We start from the raw sequence: 18,330 nt of genomic DNA, 5'->3' as shown, positions 1-18,330 counted from the left end.
GGGTGTAGAGAGATGGTGTGTTCCACTCCAAGGTGTTCTCCAGGTTGCCTTTCCTGAGCTTCGATCTTCCGGCTCTCGTTTAGTAGTTGTTGGAAACTACGCTGCATTAGGCCTACAAATTGGGTATGGGGTGTAGAGAGATGGTGTGTTCCACTCCAAGGTGTTCTCCAGGTTGACTTTCCTGAGCTTCGATCTTCCGGCTCTCGTTTAGTAGTTGTTGGAAACTACGCTGCATTAGGCCTACAAATTGGGTATGGGGTGTAGAGAGATGGTGTGTTCCACTCCAAGGTGTTCCCCAGGTTTCGTCCACATTGCTTCGGTCTTCCGACTCTCGTTTAGTAGTTGTAGAAAACTACACTGCATTAGGCCTACAAATTGGGTATGGGGTGTAGAGAGATGGTGTGTTCCACTCCAAGGTGTTCCCCAGGTTTCGTCCACATTGCTTCGGTCTTCCGGCTCTCGTTTAGTAGTTCTTGGAAACTACACTGCATTAGGCCTACAAATTGGGTATGGGTGTAGAGAGATGGTGTGTTCCACTCCAAGGTGTTCTCCAGGTTGCCTTTCCTGAGCTTCGATCTTCCGGCTCTCGTTTAGTAGTTGTTGGAAACTACACTGCATTAGGCCTACAAATTGGGTATGGGGTGTAGAGAGATGGTGTGTTCCACTCCAAGGTGTTCTCCAGGTTGCCTTTCCTGAGCTTCGATCTTCCGGCTCTCGTTTAGTAGTTCTTGGAAACTACACTGCATTAGGCCTACAAATTGGGTATGGGGTGTAGAGAGATGGTGTGTTCCACTCCAAGGTGTTCTCCAGGTTACCTTTCCTGAGCTCCGATCTTCCGGCTCTCGTTTAGTAGTTCTTGGAAACTACACTGCATTAGGCCTACAAATTGGGTATGGGGTGTAGAGAGATGGTGTGTTCCACTCCAAGGTGTTCTCCAGGTTGCCTTTCCTGAGCTTCGATCTTCCGGCTCTCGTTTAGTAGTTGTTGGAAACTACACTGCATTAGGCCTACAAATTGGGTATGGGGTGTAGAGAGATGGTGTGTTCCACTCCAAGGTGTTCTCCAGGTTACCTTTCCTGAGCTCCGATCTTCCGGCTCTCGTTTAGTAGTTCTTGGAAACTACACTGCATTAGGCCTACAAATTGGGTATGGGGTGTAGAGAGATGGTGTGTTCCACTCCAAGGTGTTCTCCAGGTTGCCTTTCCTGAGCTTCGATCTTCCGGCTCTCGTTTAGTAGTTGTTGGAAACTACACTGCATTAGGCCTACAAATTGGGTATGGGGTGTAGAGAGATGGTGTGTTCCACTCCAAGGTGTTCTCCAGGTTACCTTTCCTGAGCTCCGATCTTCCGGCTCTCGTTTAGTAGTTCTTGGAAACTACACTGCATTAGGCCTACAAATTGGGTATGGGGTGTAGAGAGATGGTGTGTTCCACTCCAAGGTGTTCCCCAGGTTTCCTCGCCAATGCTTCGATCTTCATGCTCTCGTTTAGTAGTTGTTGGAAACTACGCTGCATTAGACCTACAAATTGGGTATGGGGTGTAGAGAGATGGTGTGTTCCACTCCAAGGTGTTCTACAGGTTGCCTTTCCTGAGCTTCGATCTTCCGGCTCTCGTTTAGTAGTTCTTGGAAACTACACTGCATTAGGCCTACAAAATGGGTATGGGGTGTAGAGAGATGGTGTGTTCCACTCCAAGGTGTTCTCCAGGTTGCCTTTCCTGAGCTTCGATCTTCCGGCTCTCGTTTAGTAGTTCTTGGAAACGACACTGCATTAGGCCTACAAATTGGGTATGGGGTGTAGAGAGATGGTGTGTTCCACTCCAAGGTGTTCTCCAGGTTGCCTTTCCTGAACTTCTATCTTCAGGCTCTCATTAAATTGTGGTTAAACGGAACAACTGCATTTGGCGTACTAGTTGGTTTGGGGCCTACTATCGGTGTCTGCCACTCCTTGCTGTTCTCCTGGTTTCCTGTCCTGAAATTCCATTTTCAGGCTCTCGTTAAGTAGTTGTTAATGTTAGACTGCATTTGGCCTAATAGTTGGGTTGGGGCCTACTATCGGTGTCTGCCACTCCTTGCTGTTCTCCTCCACTGAACAAAGCTGTGCCGCCTGTTTACTACGGTTGCCAATTTTGAACTGCATTTCGACTACTTACTGCTGGTTGTCCTCATATGAACTCGAGCCTGGGAGCTTTCTAGGAAAGTTCCCACGCTCCAGGAACAACCAGCAGAGGGCGCCTCACCGCAAATGAAGATAAATATAGGTCATTGACCTACTGTACCTTCATTCCCCTGGGTTTTGCAGCCAGGAGCAGCTGCATTAGCAGAGCTCCTGGCTGCAAAATATTTTAACCCCTTCAGATGGATTTACATCGTGGGACGTTACAGATCTTCGGAAGGTAAGGATATTGTTGGTTTATTATTTTTACTTTGTTACAGAGCGAGGGTCTTCAGAAGGATTGAGCGTAGAATAAATTATTACAACAACCTTTGTTTTTATTTCATTAAGATAATTTTTATTAATGGGTGTGTGTTTTTTAACCCTTTACTAGTATTGGATTAATAATGGATAGGTGTCATAATTGACGCCTCTCCATTATTAATTTGGCTTAATGTCACCTTACAATAGCAAGGTGGCATTAACCCTTCATTACCCCATATCCCACTGCTACACGGGAATGGGAAGAGAGTGGCCAAGTGCCAGAATAGGCGCATCTTCCAGATGTGCCTTTTCTGTGGTGGCTGGGGGCAGATGTTTTTAGCCAGGGGGGGGCCAATAACCATGGACCCTCTCCAGGCTATTACTATCTGCCCTCAGTCACTGGCTTTACTACTCTGGCGGAGAAAATTGCTCGGGAGCCCATGCCAATTTTTTCCGTCATTTAACCTTTTAATTTAATAGCTAGAACGGCCACATTTTGCACATACACACTACTAACATTAGTAGTGTGGAATATGCAAAAAAAATGGGGATATGACATGGTTTACTGTATTGGAAAAAAATGAAGACACAAAGCGCAAAATAGGGTCTTATCCTCTAGATAACCACGAGAGCTTTCTTAGAATTGCTCACCTGATTTTGTTGAATGAAAAGCATATAGCAATTTTGGCTGCTGCAGATCCACAAGCCGATCAACGGCCGTATAGCAATATAAACTGTGCAGGAGGTGTGGGTTAAATCCGCGCTGCCTTAATGATGAAGTTCCAAGGATAATAAATTTAAAAGGTGGTTTATAAACCACCTTTTAAATTTATTATCCTTGGAACTTCATCATTAAGGCAGCGCGGATTTAACCCACACCTCCTGCACAGTTTATGTGGTTTACTGTATGTAAACCAGGTCTCATATCATGTCGGGTTTAGGAAGGAGAAAGCAAAAGCCGGTAATTGAATTACTGGCTTTAAAGCTATCTAGCGCTGGATGAAATATTAATATATACACATATATGTGTCTCACTGACATATATATATATATATATACCTATTCTATGTGTACACATTTATTCTACCTATTCTACAGTAAGCTGTCAGTGTGATTTTACTGTACACCGCACTGAATTACCGGCTTTTCTCTCTAACAGCGCTGCGTATTTCTCACAAGTCACACTGCTGGTCCGTGTGTAATCCGTATTTTTGGGGCTTCCATAGACTTTCATTGGTGTTTTTTTTGCGCAATACGGTGACAAACGCAGCATGCTGCGATTTTCAACGGCCGTAGAAAGCCGTATAATACTGATCAGGAAAATACGGCAGATAGGAGCAGGGGCATAGAGAATAATTGGGCCGTTTGTTTTGCGAGTTTTACGGACGTATTTTCTGCGCTCTTACGTCCGTAAAACTCGCTAGTGTGACTCCAGCCTTGTAGGTTCATTCTTTTACGATCCTCCAATTCCAAGTGTGGTAAAATTGTGGAAAACGAAACGCAATTCTGACATTGTTTTTGGGAATGTTTTTTACAGGGTCACATTTTGTGGTCAATATTACTATGGCAATACCCAACATATCCATTTTTTTATTATTTATTTTAGCAGTGAAAAAGAAATCAGATATTTAAGAAAAAAGTTTTTTTTCGGGTTGTGTCGCCAATTCAGTGACTACATTTTCTTTTTCATTTTCGGCGTTTACTGATGAGATTAATTATTTTATATTTTGATAGATCGGATTTTTAAGATCTCGATAATACTAAATATATGTTTATTTATTTTCAATAGAGAAAAGGTGGTGATTTAAACTTTTATTTTTTTACTTTTTTTTTAGATTTTACAAAACTTTTTTTTTTTTACTTTTCACTGTTTTTGTCAGCTCCCTTGGGTGGCTTGAAGATGCGATTGTTCAATCGCTTCTGCTATGTACATCGATGCCACAGCTTTGTCACATATAGCAAATGTCAGGGTCTACTTCAAAGTCCTGCCGCATGTAGGGTTTCAAATGAGCTCTACAATGACGGCACACTGGGTGAACAGCTGACCACCTGCTGCCATGATAACACGACAGCAACTTGAGATCACGTCACGGCCGTGCCTATGGGTGGAAAAAATGACGTGCGCCCATGCTGGTGTTTCCTAAATATTATTTTCAGAGATTGACAGCAGCACTAAAGAGGCCTACATTCATGGGCAGAGCACCGCTCCATCTACGATTGTTAGCGGCTGGTCCTGGTTGCAACACACAGCTATCACCTGCCGAGTATGGAGCGGGCTCGCTACCTCAACCCACTGCATAATGGCTGATGTTGTGAAAGGGTTACTTTCATGTTCCACTATAATTCTACTGTGAAGGATTCTTCAGGTCCTTGACCATTTATTTTATGTATTTTATCTGCCTTTGCCTAAGTAAATGACTGAATGTTTCAATATTTTCTTTTCGAATCTTTTTTTCTAATGAATTAGAAAACTATTTGATACTTAAATGTCGACTCTAAATGCAAGCAGCCATTATAATTATAACAATGCAAAGGTTTTTCCCTGTTTATCATGGAAACCAATGTTTGTCACAAGCATAGATATTAAAAATGAGCACATCTGATTAAATTCAAACTGGGTACATTTGCTGTAATTTGAATGCATCATTCAATTTTCATCTTTTTTTTCAATAGGAATTGTGTAACAATAATTGGCAGCTCCCCTACATGGTTCCCCTCCCCCTGCATGCAGGGATGCTGGCATACTCACCACCCCGGCTGAACGGCATGGCCCCTGGCCTGATACTTATCTACTTTATGTAGTGTGTGCTGCATTTTCCTTGTGGCACACCTGTTGCACACGAGCGTGCTCCCTGCTCTTTAATGTGCAGCACATGCACATAGTAAAATGCACCCAGCCAACGTCTGGGAGGCATTTAGCAATAGAGTACACCTGAAAGTTGGATCTCAGTCAATAGCTTGGAGGCATTTTGTTTAAAAGGCACCGTCCTCAATAGGGAGGAGGAAAGCAACACAGTGAATCATTAGGGAGTGAGGTAGTCTCCTAGTGAGTTGTGAGGTCCTCTGATCCTGGTGCAGTCAGGCTTGAATCTAAAGTCACTGGGCCAGGTGTGGCAAGTCCTGAACTCAAAGTCCCTGGTCCTGGTGTGGCCAGTCCTGAACCTAAATCCCCTGTTCCTGGTGCGACCAGTGCCGAATCTGAAATCCCTGGTCCTGGTGTGGCCAGTCCTGAATCAGAATTCCCTGGTCCTTGTGCAGCTAGTCCTGAACCCGAAGTCCCTGGTCCAAGTGCGGCCAGCACCTGAACTTCATCCACTGATCTGTGTGCTGCCAGTCGCTGAATTAGTATCAGAGACCTGTCTGTATGAATATGTGCCTATCCGAGTAACCTGTATATCCGGACTGCTACAACCAGTCTCCAAATCAGACCTGTCTGAGACTCCATGTCAGTAATTGCTCTGCAGTGGATCCTGAACTTAGTAATTTGAATGGAGCCCGAGTTGTGTCCATATCAGTAACCATTCTGCAGAGGATCCAGAGCCTATTAGTCTGAATGGAGCCATATACTGTATTCCTTTCCGTGTGTCCCTACCTTACCCCTCGAGTCTGCAGCTACAGTACAGATGACTACTAGTGGTACTTGATGCCTACCCAATGCCAAGCCTGACTCCACCATCAGGAGTTCCAGTGAAGATCTGATAGCTTCTTAGCTACAGCCCTCCTAGGTAAGGTCGACACCATGGCACAGTGGGTCTGCAAACCTGCGTGTGTGACAAAGTGAGTGTCCTGCAATTGCCCTTAAAAAAACAGTTTATTATGCTCTGGAGGTCTCCTGTGCTTTAATCATAAAAATAAGATTGGCTTGGAAGGGGTTACAATAAAATATAGTGCTTGCCATGCCCTTTATCTGTCCTTGCTACTGCAACTCTCTAGTAGTCCTCCACTGGCTTCCGAAGGAACTAACTTATGCATTGCCAGCTAGGAACCATCAGCAAGTGAATAGACTGGAGCTAAAGTAGGTAGATGTCTTAGGAGGACAGTAGAGGATCAGCATGGAGCAGCAAGGACAAGTGAAGAGTAAGATGAAGATGAGTGTGATATTTTATTGCTTTTCAACCTCTGCTTAACCCATATAAATATCAACCTCAAAAAATTTAGATTTGCAAAAATTGCAATACTTTGAGAAATTCCAAACAAATTTGATTAAAATTCTCTTTTTTACTTGACTTAATAAACCTCGTAGAGATAATTAATTAACTGCAGATATTAAACACCTTAAATGTACAAATCATGCATATTTTATAGATTTATATTTTATTTTATTACATTTTATACATATAATATTTTTATTTTTCTGGCAGTTCAACCACACAATGGTTGTAGAATTTATATTGCTGGGATTTCAAGATCTTGGTCTTTTTCGTATTCCATTTTTCATTCTTATAGCTTTCCTTTATGTAGTCACTGTGGTTGCAAATCTATCGATCTTCTCGCTAATTTCATCAAGCTCCAACAGCAAAATGAAGTCTCCCATGTATGTTTTTCTTAGCCATCTCTCGCTCTCGGATATCCTTATCAGCACCACAGTGGCCCCGAATGCACTCCATGTGATTTTATTAGGTAATACAAGTGTGCCGACACTAGGCTGCATTACTCAGTTATATTTCTTTGGGGTCTCCACTATTACAGAATGTTGTCTCCTCACCGTGATGTCATTTGATCGATATTTGGCCATTTGCAGACCATTGAGATACATGTCAATTATGAACAATAAACTTCTCACTGGTCTTATTACATACTCATGGATGGTGGGTTTTCTGCAGCCTCTTATTACCCACTTACTTATCCTACAACTTGATTTTTGTGGGCCAAATGTAATTGACCATTTCTTTTGTGACGTTGCTCCGGTTCTAGAACTTTCTTGCTCAGACTTAACCTTGGTAAAAATTGAAGTCTCCATTGTGGCTTTGTTTGTTGGTCTTATTCAGTTCCTTTTTATCATTGGCACCTACATCCTCATATCTTACTCCATTTTTCATATGTCCTCAAAGGCTGGCAAGGAAAAGGCCTTTTCCACTTGTAGTTCACACCTGGCTGTTGTCTGTACGTACTATGGGACACTCATCATTCTGTACTTATCTCCATCCAGAGGATATTCATTTAGCCTAAATAAATTGTTATCACTAATTAACACTGTGGTGACCCCATTTTTCAATCCCATTATCTACACATTGAGAAATCAGGCGATCAGAATGGCCCTTAAATTTCTTCTATGTTGAAAGAAACAAAATTAATATTTTTCATGAAATTACATTCGATTATATTTTACTTTTCAATACATTTTAGTAGTACAGTCATAGAAAACCATAAAATATGCTGGACCCGATTTCCAAATCCTCTTACTCTTACCAAGTAATAATTGGGTTGACCAGGAAACATGGCAACTTTTTTCTAAAATAGAATCACACCTGTCAATGGGTTGTGTGTTGTAATGTCCTTCACTACAATCGCATCAAAGAAGCTCAGCTAAAATAGCCGGCAGTGTTGTTGACAGAAGAAACAATTTCCAAATTTGGACAAACCATTAAGGCTTTTCGATGATTTCAACATTGTCTTCAGACTTTTCTAAAGATAGAAGTTGGCTATCAAGTGGCACTCGAGACTGGCAATTTGTTTGCTGTAAGAAAAGGATCACCCCAGTTGCGAAGCTCAAATTACTTATTTTCTTAGATTGAAACTTCTGTCAAAATCAAGCCAAACAGTAATCTCATCACTTAACACTTATTCATTTAAGACACTAATAGTCAGGTTTGTTTTGAATGAATCTTCCTATACCATGTAGACTTTAATGGATATAGAAAACTAAAGCAGAATCTGAGAGGAAAAGTCAACCAGACCAAGATCAAACATTGATAGTCTATTGTAGTAGGTCTTTACCTTCTCTGAAGTCTTAACAATTAAAACATGGTAATGACTTGGCCTCATAATTTATCCATCAGTTTGGGGCCATTTAGCACTAAGGATTAGCTGTATAATTAAAGAATGTAAAATTCTTCCATTTTCTAATAGATTTTATTTTATTTAAATACTGAGATTGTGGAGACCTGTGTGTCATAAACAGTACCTTCCCCCTCCCACCAATCCCGTAATGAAACACAGACAGTCCTAGATGGGTGAACAGGTTGTCAAAGTTTATTAATTACATAAGCAGAGAAAGGGCAATTACATTTCGTAACGGGCGGCTCGCGCCAAGCTCCTTTCCATGATCAACAGGCGAGTTGGCCCAATGAGCTGGTATGAACCTTTGCCCTCCTCCGCTTCTTCCGCTGTGACTTAATGAAGTTAATAATGGTTGGTTTTATATACACACTTGTTTTTATATTACATATAATTCACACATCTACCTCTATATACCAGTTAGTGTGGCCATTTACCCCTATTATCCACTATAAGGGAGGGAGGGTGGGACAAAAGCTCCAGGTGTTTGCCGGGGAAAGAGGAAGTTACTGGCCAGGACACCTGGATTTAACCCCTGTAGGTGTGGCCATAGGCACCTTCCCCTTTAAGAACTATTGGCTGGCTGGCAAATACCACCACACCATGGCCGGATCAAATATTACCACCACAGTGACCGAATACTACAAAACTGATCATTAATAAAAAAAAGCACAATACTAATATTACCATAAGTGCCATTATGCATATGAGCTCTATATTTAGTATAAAGTCTACAGGTAATACAGTGATCACGACTGACGTTATACATAGGAGCTCGGCATATAGTGTCAGAATACATGCAATACAGGGATCATCAGTGAAATTATACAAAAGAGCTCTATATATAGTGTCAGTGTACAGGTAATACAGGGATCATCTATGACATTATACACAAGAGCTCTTTATATACTATATAGTATAAGGGTACAGGTAACACACGGACTCACCAGTGACATCTCTAATTAAAGTCCTTCATCTTCGCTTTTCATTTTCATCCAGCACAGACCACCATTACTTCTTTCAACTAAGACTTGTCTCTGCAGGAAATAACACACCTATCTAGAGCACCACATGCAGAACACACTTAATTTTTTTCCAATTTTCTACACTATACCAGATGAAGAAAAAATGGCGATATAATGTCACCCTGCACAGTACCAGCAGCCCCCCATTGAAAACAGTGTAATCAAAAATAAAATACATCACTGCAGTAATAATATTGATTAAATAGCCCCTACAGTAATAATATCCTTTGTCCTGGCCCCCTTGTTTCTCATTGCTGGATCCAGCCATATATTCTCCCATCCTGGCTCCATATTTTCTCCCATCCTACCCTCGTGTTTCCATTCTACCCTGTGATACTGTACTATGTGTCTCCATCCTGCCCCATGATCCCGCACCATGTGTCTTCATCCTGCACCATGATACTGCACCATGTGTCTCCATCCTACCTACATGTTCCTGTTCTATCTCCATCCGACCCCATGTCACATGGTGCAGGATCATGGGGCAGGATGAAGACAAATGGGGCAGGATGGAGACAAATGGTATGTGTGTCTCCACCCTGCCATCAAAACATATTGCAGCTTGCTGCTGTAAATGAAAAAAAAAACACTTTCTCCTTTCCTGGCTGAGATTCAGAAGTATTGTCCCCTCCTATCCATTTGAAGCCAGCGAATGACAATGACGTCCTACAACGGCGTCGTGCAAGCTGATGTCAGCTGCCAGCCTGTGATTGGCTGGCAACTTTTAACTATTTCCATGTGGGCTTGCATGGCAATATTTTAACTGAACAGGCGGTTGAACATGGGGCCCTCTGATCACCTGGCTCCATATGTGTTGTGAATTCCGTTCTTGGGCTCCCTCCTGTGGTTTTGAGTGGTATGGCTGCTTCTTGGATTTAGCTTCAGCAGCTGTTTTCACTGATCGTCTTTCTGGCTCGGCTATATTAGTCTGGCCTTTTCCCTCATTCAATGCCAGTTGTCATTGTTCCTGCCTGGAGTCATTGCTCTTAGGATTTTCCTGACACTCTGACCAATTCAGCAAAAGCTAAGTCCTTGCTTGTTATTTTGCAGTTCTCTTGTTTTTGTCTTGTGGTTCTCCACTTTCTATGTTTTGTTCATTTGTCCAGCTTATCAGTATGGATCTATTCAGCTAGGCTGGAAGCTCTGGGCAGCAGAGTGTGGAGATTTTTGCATTTCTCTGCGGTGGACTTTTTCTAGTTTTTATTACTGAGCGCACAGCTCTCTGTCCTGTATTTTTTCCTATCTAGCTAGAAGTGGCCTCCTGTGCTAAATCTTGTTTCATACTACGCATGTCATTTCCTTCTCCTCTCACAGTCATTATTTGTGGGAGGCTGATCTATCCTTTGGGGATTTTCTCTGAGGCAAGATAGGTTTCCTGCTTCTATCTTTAGGGTTAGTTAGTTCTCTGGCTGTGAAGAGATGCATAGGCAGTGTTAGGAGCATTCCACGGCTGCTTCTAGTGTTGTGTTGAGCTTATGGACTGCGGTCAGTATAGTTGCCACCTGCTCAGAGCTAGACGCATGTCGCTCCTTAATCACCAGACCACAACAGTACAACTGGCCAAAAATGAGCTGATTGCCTCTCAAAAGAAGGAAGAGAAAAAGAGTTCTGAGCCATTTTTTTTTCTCTTTAGTTTGTTTGGTCATTTTTCTTCCTCTTGATCTCTGGGTGATTCGGGATTTGGATGCAGGCATGGATGTTCAGAGTTTATGTTCTCGTGTGGAGCACCTTGCTGCACGAGTTCAGAGTATTCAAGATTATGTGGTTCAGACTCGGGCCTTAGAGCCTAGAATTCCTACTCCAGATTTGTTTTACGGGGATAGATCTAAGTTTTTGAACTTTAAAAATAACTGCAAATTGTTTTTTGCTCTTAAACCCCGTTCCTCTGGTGACCCCATTCAGCAAGTAAAGATAGTTATTTCTCTACTGTGTGGCGACCCTCAGGACTGGGCATTCTCACTCGAGTCAGGGAATCCGGCATTGCTTAATATAGATGCATTTTTTCAATCGCTCGGATTATTGTATGACGAACCTAACTCTGTAGAGCATGCTGAGAAAACACTGTTGGCCTTGTGTCAGGGTCAGGAAGCGGCAGAATTATACTGCCAGAAATTTAGAAAATGGTCTGTGCTCACTAAATGGAATGAGGACGCTCTGGCAGCAATTTTCAGAAAGGGTCTTTCTGAAGCCCTAAAAGATGTTATGGTGGGGTTTCCCACGCCTGTTGGTTTGAGCGAATCTATGTCTCTGGCCATTCAGATTGATCGGCGCCTGCGCGAACGCAAAGTGGTGCACCATATGGCAGTATCCTCTGAGCAGAGTGCTGAGGCCATGCAATGTGATAGGATTTTGACTAGAGCGGAACAGAGGGAATACAGACGTCAGAATGGGCTGTGTTTTTACTGTGGTGATTCTACTCATGCTATTTCTGATTGCCCTAAGCGTATTAAGAGGGTCGCTAGATCTGTTACCATTAGTACTATACAGCCTAAGTTTCTCCTGTCTGTGACCCTGATTTGCTCATTGTCATCTTTTTCCGTCATGGCATTTGTGGATTCGGGCGCTGCTCTGAACTTAATGGACTTAGAGTTCGCTAGGCGCTGTGGTTTTTCTTTGCAGCCTTTGCAAAGTCCCATACCCTTGAGGGGTATTGATGCTACACCATTGGCCAAGAATAAACCTCAGTATTGGACTCAGCTGACTATGTGCATGACTCCTGCACATCAGGAAGATTGCCGTTTTCTGGTGTTGCATAATTTACATGATGTTGTTGTGCTGGGTTTCCCATGGTTACAGGTACACAATCCAGTGCTGGATTGGAAATCGATGTCTGTGACTAGTTGGGGTTGTCAAGGGGTACATAGTGACGTTCCTTTAATGTCAATTTCCTCTTCCCCCTCTTCTGATGTTCCTGAATTTTTGTCAGATTTCCAGGATGTATTCGATGAGCCCAAGTCCAGTTCCCTTCCTCCACATAGGGACTGTGATTGTGCTATTGACTTGATTCCTGGCTGTAAGTTCACTAAGGGCCGACTTTTCAATCTGTCTGTGCCAGAGCATGCCGCCATGCTGAGCTATGTTAAGGAGTCTTTGGAGAAGGGGCATATTCGGCCGTCTTCGTCACCAGGAGCAGGATTCTTTTTTGTTGCCAAGAAGGATGGCTCCTTAAGACCCTGTATTGATTATCGCCTTCTTAATAAGATCTCGGTCAAGTTCCAATACCCTTTACTCTCTGATTTGTTTGCTAGGATTAAGGGGGCTTGTTGGTTTACCAAGATTGACCTTCGAGGGGCATATAATCTTATTCGTATCAAGCAGGGTGACGAATGGAAAACTGCATTTAATACGCCCGAAGGCCATTTTGAATACCTGGTGATGCCTTTCGGGCTTTCTAATGCTCCTTCTGTATTTCAGTCCTTTATGCATGATATTTTCCGCAATTATCTTGACAAATTCTTGATTGTGTATTTGGATGATATTTTGATTTTTTCCAATGATTGGGAGTCTCATGTGAAGCAGGTCGGGATGGTATTCCAGATCCTTCGTGATAATGCTCTATTTGTGAAGGGGTCTAAGTGCCTATTTGGAGTTCAGAAGGTCTCTTTTTTGGGGTTTATTTTTTCCCCTTCGTCTATAGAAATGGATCCTGTTAAGGTCCAAGCCATTCATGACTGGATTCAACCCACATCTGTGAAGTGCCTACAGAAGTTTTTGGGCTTTGCTAATTTTTATCGCCGTTTCATTGCCAACTTCTCTAGTGTGGTTAAACCCCTGACCGATTTGACGAAGAAAGGCGCTGATGTCACTAATTGGTCCTCGGAGGCTGTTGAGGCCTTTCAGGAGCTTAAACGCCGATTTACTTCTGCCCCTGTCTTGCGTCAGCCGGATGTTTCTCTTCCCTTTCAGGTTGAGGTTGACGCTTCTGAGATTGGGGCAGGGGCCGTTTTGTCGCAGAGGAATTCTGATGGTTCCATGATGAAGCCATGTGCCTTCTTTTCCCGAAAGTTTTCGCCTGCGGAACGCAATTATGATGTCGGAAATCGGGAGTTGTTGGCTATGAAGTGAGCATTTGAGGAGTTGCAACATTGGCTTGAGGGAGCAAAGCACAGCATTGTGGTCTTGACCGATCATAAGAATCTGATTTACCTTGAGTCGGCCAAGCGGCTGAACCCTAGACAGGCTCGGTGGTCCCTGTTTTTCTCCCATTTTGATTTTGTGGTCTCATATCTTCCAGGATCTAAGAATGTTAAAGCGGATGCCCTCTCTAGGAGTTTTTTGCCGGATTCTCCTGGAGTCCTTGAGCCGGTTGGCATTCTTAGGGAAGGGGTGATTCTGTCTGCCATCTCCCCTAATTTGTGGCGGGCGCTTCAGGAGTTTCAGGCTGATAAACCTGACCGCTGTCCTGTGGGGAAGTTGTTTGTTCCTGATAGATGGACAAGTAAGGTAATTTCTGAGGTCCATTGTTCTGTGTTGGCCGGTCATCCTGGGATTTTTGGTACCAGAGATTTGGTTGCTAGGTCCTTTTGGTGGCCTTCCTTGTCGCGCGATGTGCGTGCTTTTGTGCAGTCCTGTGGGTCTTGTGCCCGGGCTAAGCCTTGCTGTTCCCGTGCTAGTGGGTTGCTTTTGCCTTTGCCCGTCCCGGAGAGGCCTTGGATGCATATTTCCATGGATTTTATTTCAGAGCTTCCTGTGTCCCAGAGGATGTCTGTTATCTGGGTGGTTTGTGACCGGTTCTCTAAAATGGTCCATTTGGTACCTTTGCCTAAATTGCCTTCCTCCTCTGATTTGGTTCCATTGTTTTTTCAACATGTGGTTCGTTTGCATGGCATTCCGGAGAATATTGTGTCTGACAGAGGTTCCCAGTTTGTGTCCAGTTTTTGGCGGGCCTTTTGTGCTAGGATGGGTATTGATTTGTCTTTTTCTTCGGCGTTCCATCCTCAGACAAATGGTCAAACTGAACGAACTAATCAAACCTTGGAGACCTATTTAAGATGCTTTGTGTCTGCTGATCAGGATGATTGGGTGACCTTCTTGCCGTTGGCCGAGTTTGCCGTTAATAGTCGGGCCAGTTCAGCTACTTTGGTTTCACCTTTCTTTTGTAATTTTGGTTTCCATCCTCGTTTTTCTTCAGGGCAGGTTGAGCCTTCTGATTGTCCTGGTGTAGATTCTGTGATGGACAGGTTACAGCAGATTTGGACTCATGTGGTGGACAATTTGACGTTGTCCCAGGAAAAGGCTCAGCGTTTTGCTAACCGCCGTCGGTGTGTTGGTCCTCGGCTTCGTGTGGGGGATTTGGTCTGGATGTCCTCTCATCATGTTCCTATGAAGGTTTCTTCCCCTAAGTTCAAGCCTCGATTTATTGGTCCTTACAGGATTTCTGAGATTATCAATCCTGTGTCTTTTCGTTTGGCCCTTCCAGCCTCTTTTGCCATCCACAATGTTTTCCATAGATCTTTGTTGCGGAGATATGTGGTGCCCGTTGTTCCATCTGTTGATCCTCCTGCCCCGGTGTTGGTTGAGGGGGAGTTGGAATATGAGGTTGAGAAAATTTTGGATTCTCATTTTTCGAGGCGGAAGCTTCAGTATCTAGTCAAGTGGAAGGGTTATGGCCAGGAAGATAATTCTTGGGTTGTTGCCTCCGATGTTCATGCCGCCGATTTGGTTCGTGCTTTTCATTTGGCTCGTCCTGATCAGCCTGGGGGCTCTGGTGAGGGTTCAGTGACCCCTCCTCAAGGGGGGGTACTGTTGTGAATTCCGTTCTTGGGCTCCCTCCTGTGGTTTTGAGTGGTATGGCTGCTTCTTGGATTTAGCTTCAGCAGCTGTTTTCACTGATCGTCTTTCTGGCTCGGCTATATTAGTCTGGCCTTTTCCCTCATTCAATGCCAGTTGTCATTGTTCCTGCCTGGAGTCTTTGCTCTTAGGATTTTCCTGACACTCTGACCAATTCAGCAAAAGCTAAGTCCTTGCTTGTTATTTTGCAGTTCTCTTGTTTTTGTCTTGTGGTTCTCCACTTTCTATGTTTTGTTCATTTGTCCAGATTATCAGTATGGATCATTCAGCTAGGCTGGAAGCTCTGGGCAGCAGAGTTTTGCCCTCCACACCTTTAGTCAGGTGTGGAGAGTTTTGCATTTCTCTGCGGTGGACTTTTTCTAGTTTTTATTACTGACCGCACAGCTCTCTGTCCTGTACTTTTTCCTATCTAGCTAGAAGTGGCCTCCTGTGCTAAATCTTGTTTCATACTACATATGTCATTTCCTTCTCCTCTCACAGTCATTATTTGTGGGGGGCTAATCTGTTGTGAATTCTGTTGTCGAACTCCCTCCTGTGGTCATAAATGGTACTTCGGCGAGTTCTGTCCATGGACTCCCTTTGGTGGCTGTGAGTGGAGCTGCTGGTTTTGAGATTCCTTCCACAGGTGACCAAGTTTATTCTTAGGCTGGCTGCTCTATTTACCTCCACTCAGATCGTTACTCCATGCCAGCTGTCAATGTTCTTGTACTGGTTCAGTTCGCTCTTGGATCTTTCTGGTGACCTGTCTATTCCAGCAAGAAGCTAAGTCCCTGATTGTTATTTTCTGTTCATTGTTTCTTTGTCCAGCTTGCTTTCATGATTTTGCCTTGCTAGCTGGAAGCTCTGGGATGCAGAGTGGCACCTCCGCACCGTGAGTCGGTGCGGGGGTCTTTTTGCACACTCTGCGTTTTTTTTTTTTTAGTTTTTTGTGCTGACCGCAAAGTTACATTTCCTATCCTCTGTCTGTTTGGTTAGTCTGGCCTCCCTTTGATAAAACCTGTTTCATTTCTGTGTTTGTGACTTTCATCTTAACTCACAGTTAATATTTGTGGGGGGCTGCCTTTTCTTTTGGGGAATTTCTCTGAGGCAAGGTAGGCTTTATTTTCTATCTCTAGGGCTAGCTAGTTCTTAGGCTGTGACGAGGCGTCTAGGTCAAGTCAGGTACGCTCCACGGCTATTTCTAGTGTGTGTGATAGGATTAGGGGTTGCGGTCAGCAGAGTTCCCACTTCCCAGAGCTTGTCCTGTATCGGTTTAACCATCAGGTCTTTTCGGGTGCTCCTAACCACCAGGTCCATAACACTAATCTATCCTTTAGGAATTTTCTCTGAGGCAAGATAGGTTTCCTGCTTCTATCTTTAGGGTTAGTTAGTTCTCTGGCTGTGACGAGATGCATAGGCAGCGTTAGGAGCATTCCACGGCTGCTTCTAGTGTTGTGTTGAGCTTAGGGACTGCGGTCAGTATAGTTGCCACCTGCTCAGAGCTAGACGCATGTCGCTCCTTAATCACCAGACCACAACACATATGCCAGTAAGGGTAGTAATGTCCTGTTGACAGCCTTGCTACCATGCTGGGCTTGAGGTTTATCAGCAACAACCACTGATGTGTCTCCTCTTGATTAGCAGCTTGGGTCATCAGGTGCCAACTGTGCCCTTTCTGTAATGTACCAGGTGGAAGATAATGTGAAGGAACTTGAGCCACTCTGTCATCCAATTTAACACTTTTTCAACATCTTGTGGAGTCATCATTCATGCAACAGCATTCATGCCTACGAAAGGATGCATAACATCTTGTCACCTGCATGCACCAGGGAAAGGTGTTGCATGTGACTACGTAGCAGGTAAAAAATGACCACATCCTCTCGCTGCATCAGCTACACCACCATTACTAAATCCACATCTACTGAAGAACAGAGAAACAGGCAACGCACAGAAAATATATTAAGGAGATCAACCCCGTGCATATATAAGATCCACAGAACACAAAAAAAACGAGAAAGACTATGCACACAGTGGGATCAGCTTCATATTACAAATTTTATTATACATAACACCTCACCTCGCACAAAGGCACAGTAAGGAAAAGCACACATTTAAAAACAATTAAAACAAACCTAAGAACATCCCCCCCAATACAGTCACAAGGATCCATATAATCATGTATAAATCATATAGCAGACATACAAGAGTTAGGCAGAATAACATCAACACATATAATTATTTAATATCTGGTACTGCCCACTGGAGAAGTCTGAATGAGGAAGATATTTCAATTCGATCCTACATGCGACCAATATAACCCAATCACACCACGGGTCTGTGACAGATGTGTAATATTGTCCCAAAGGACGTCAGACACTGAACCAGAAAAAATCACTGGTATGACCCGTTAGTACCATGCCCCTAATATGGCACCCCATCTAATACATTACCAAGTCTCGCAGAGCCTGCTACCGAAAAATCAATCCCTCATAAATATCCAGGGGGACAAGAAGAGTAAACGTGCCCTAAAGGAAAGTATAGGCACAGCAGACGTGCACTGACTGGTGCTTCCAAATAAGGCTGGGTGGTTCAGAAAATGGAGCTGGGATCAAAGAAGTCCAAATGTGGGGAGAGGGGGAGGAGGATAGGAGCCCAACGTGTATCGACGCTGCTAAGGCGTCTTCATCAGGGGAAGATATTGAACCTGGCCTCCAAACAGGCTTTTTTATGCGTGGTGCATAATACCAACGATTTACATCACCTGTGTGGCTGCTGGCGATGTCCCAGGAACTAGCAGTTGCATGGCGCGGAATGAACAATACCGGAGCTGCGCACTTCAAGCGCAACCCATAACCTGCAGCGTGGCAGCCAATCGGCTCCCACGTACCATGCAGAATTACAGAGAGGCCAAGTGCCAATAGGAGATGTGCTCATGTAGAGTTAGTGCGCACGCGCACTAGTCCCGCACATAGAGGATTGTAATGTCCATATATGCACGCTCGGCTTCCCAAACAGGGGAAACCCAGTCATGCGCAATAGTGACGGCACGCAGATACAATAGCAGTGCACACGCACGCCAATATGTCAGCTCACATAGGTCTAAGTGCATAAGTACCATCTAA

The sequence above is a fragment of the Ranitomeya imitator genome, chromosome 4 (genome assembly GCF_032444005.1).
Source record: "Ranitomeya imitator isolate aRanImi1 chromosome 4, aRanImi1.pri, whole genome shotgun sequence".
Taxonomy (NCBI): domain Eukaryota; kingdom Metazoa; phylum Chordata; class Amphibia; order Anura; family Dendrobatidae; genus Ranitomeya; species Ranitomeya imitator.
This window is presented reverse-complemented; position numbering follows the sequence as displayed.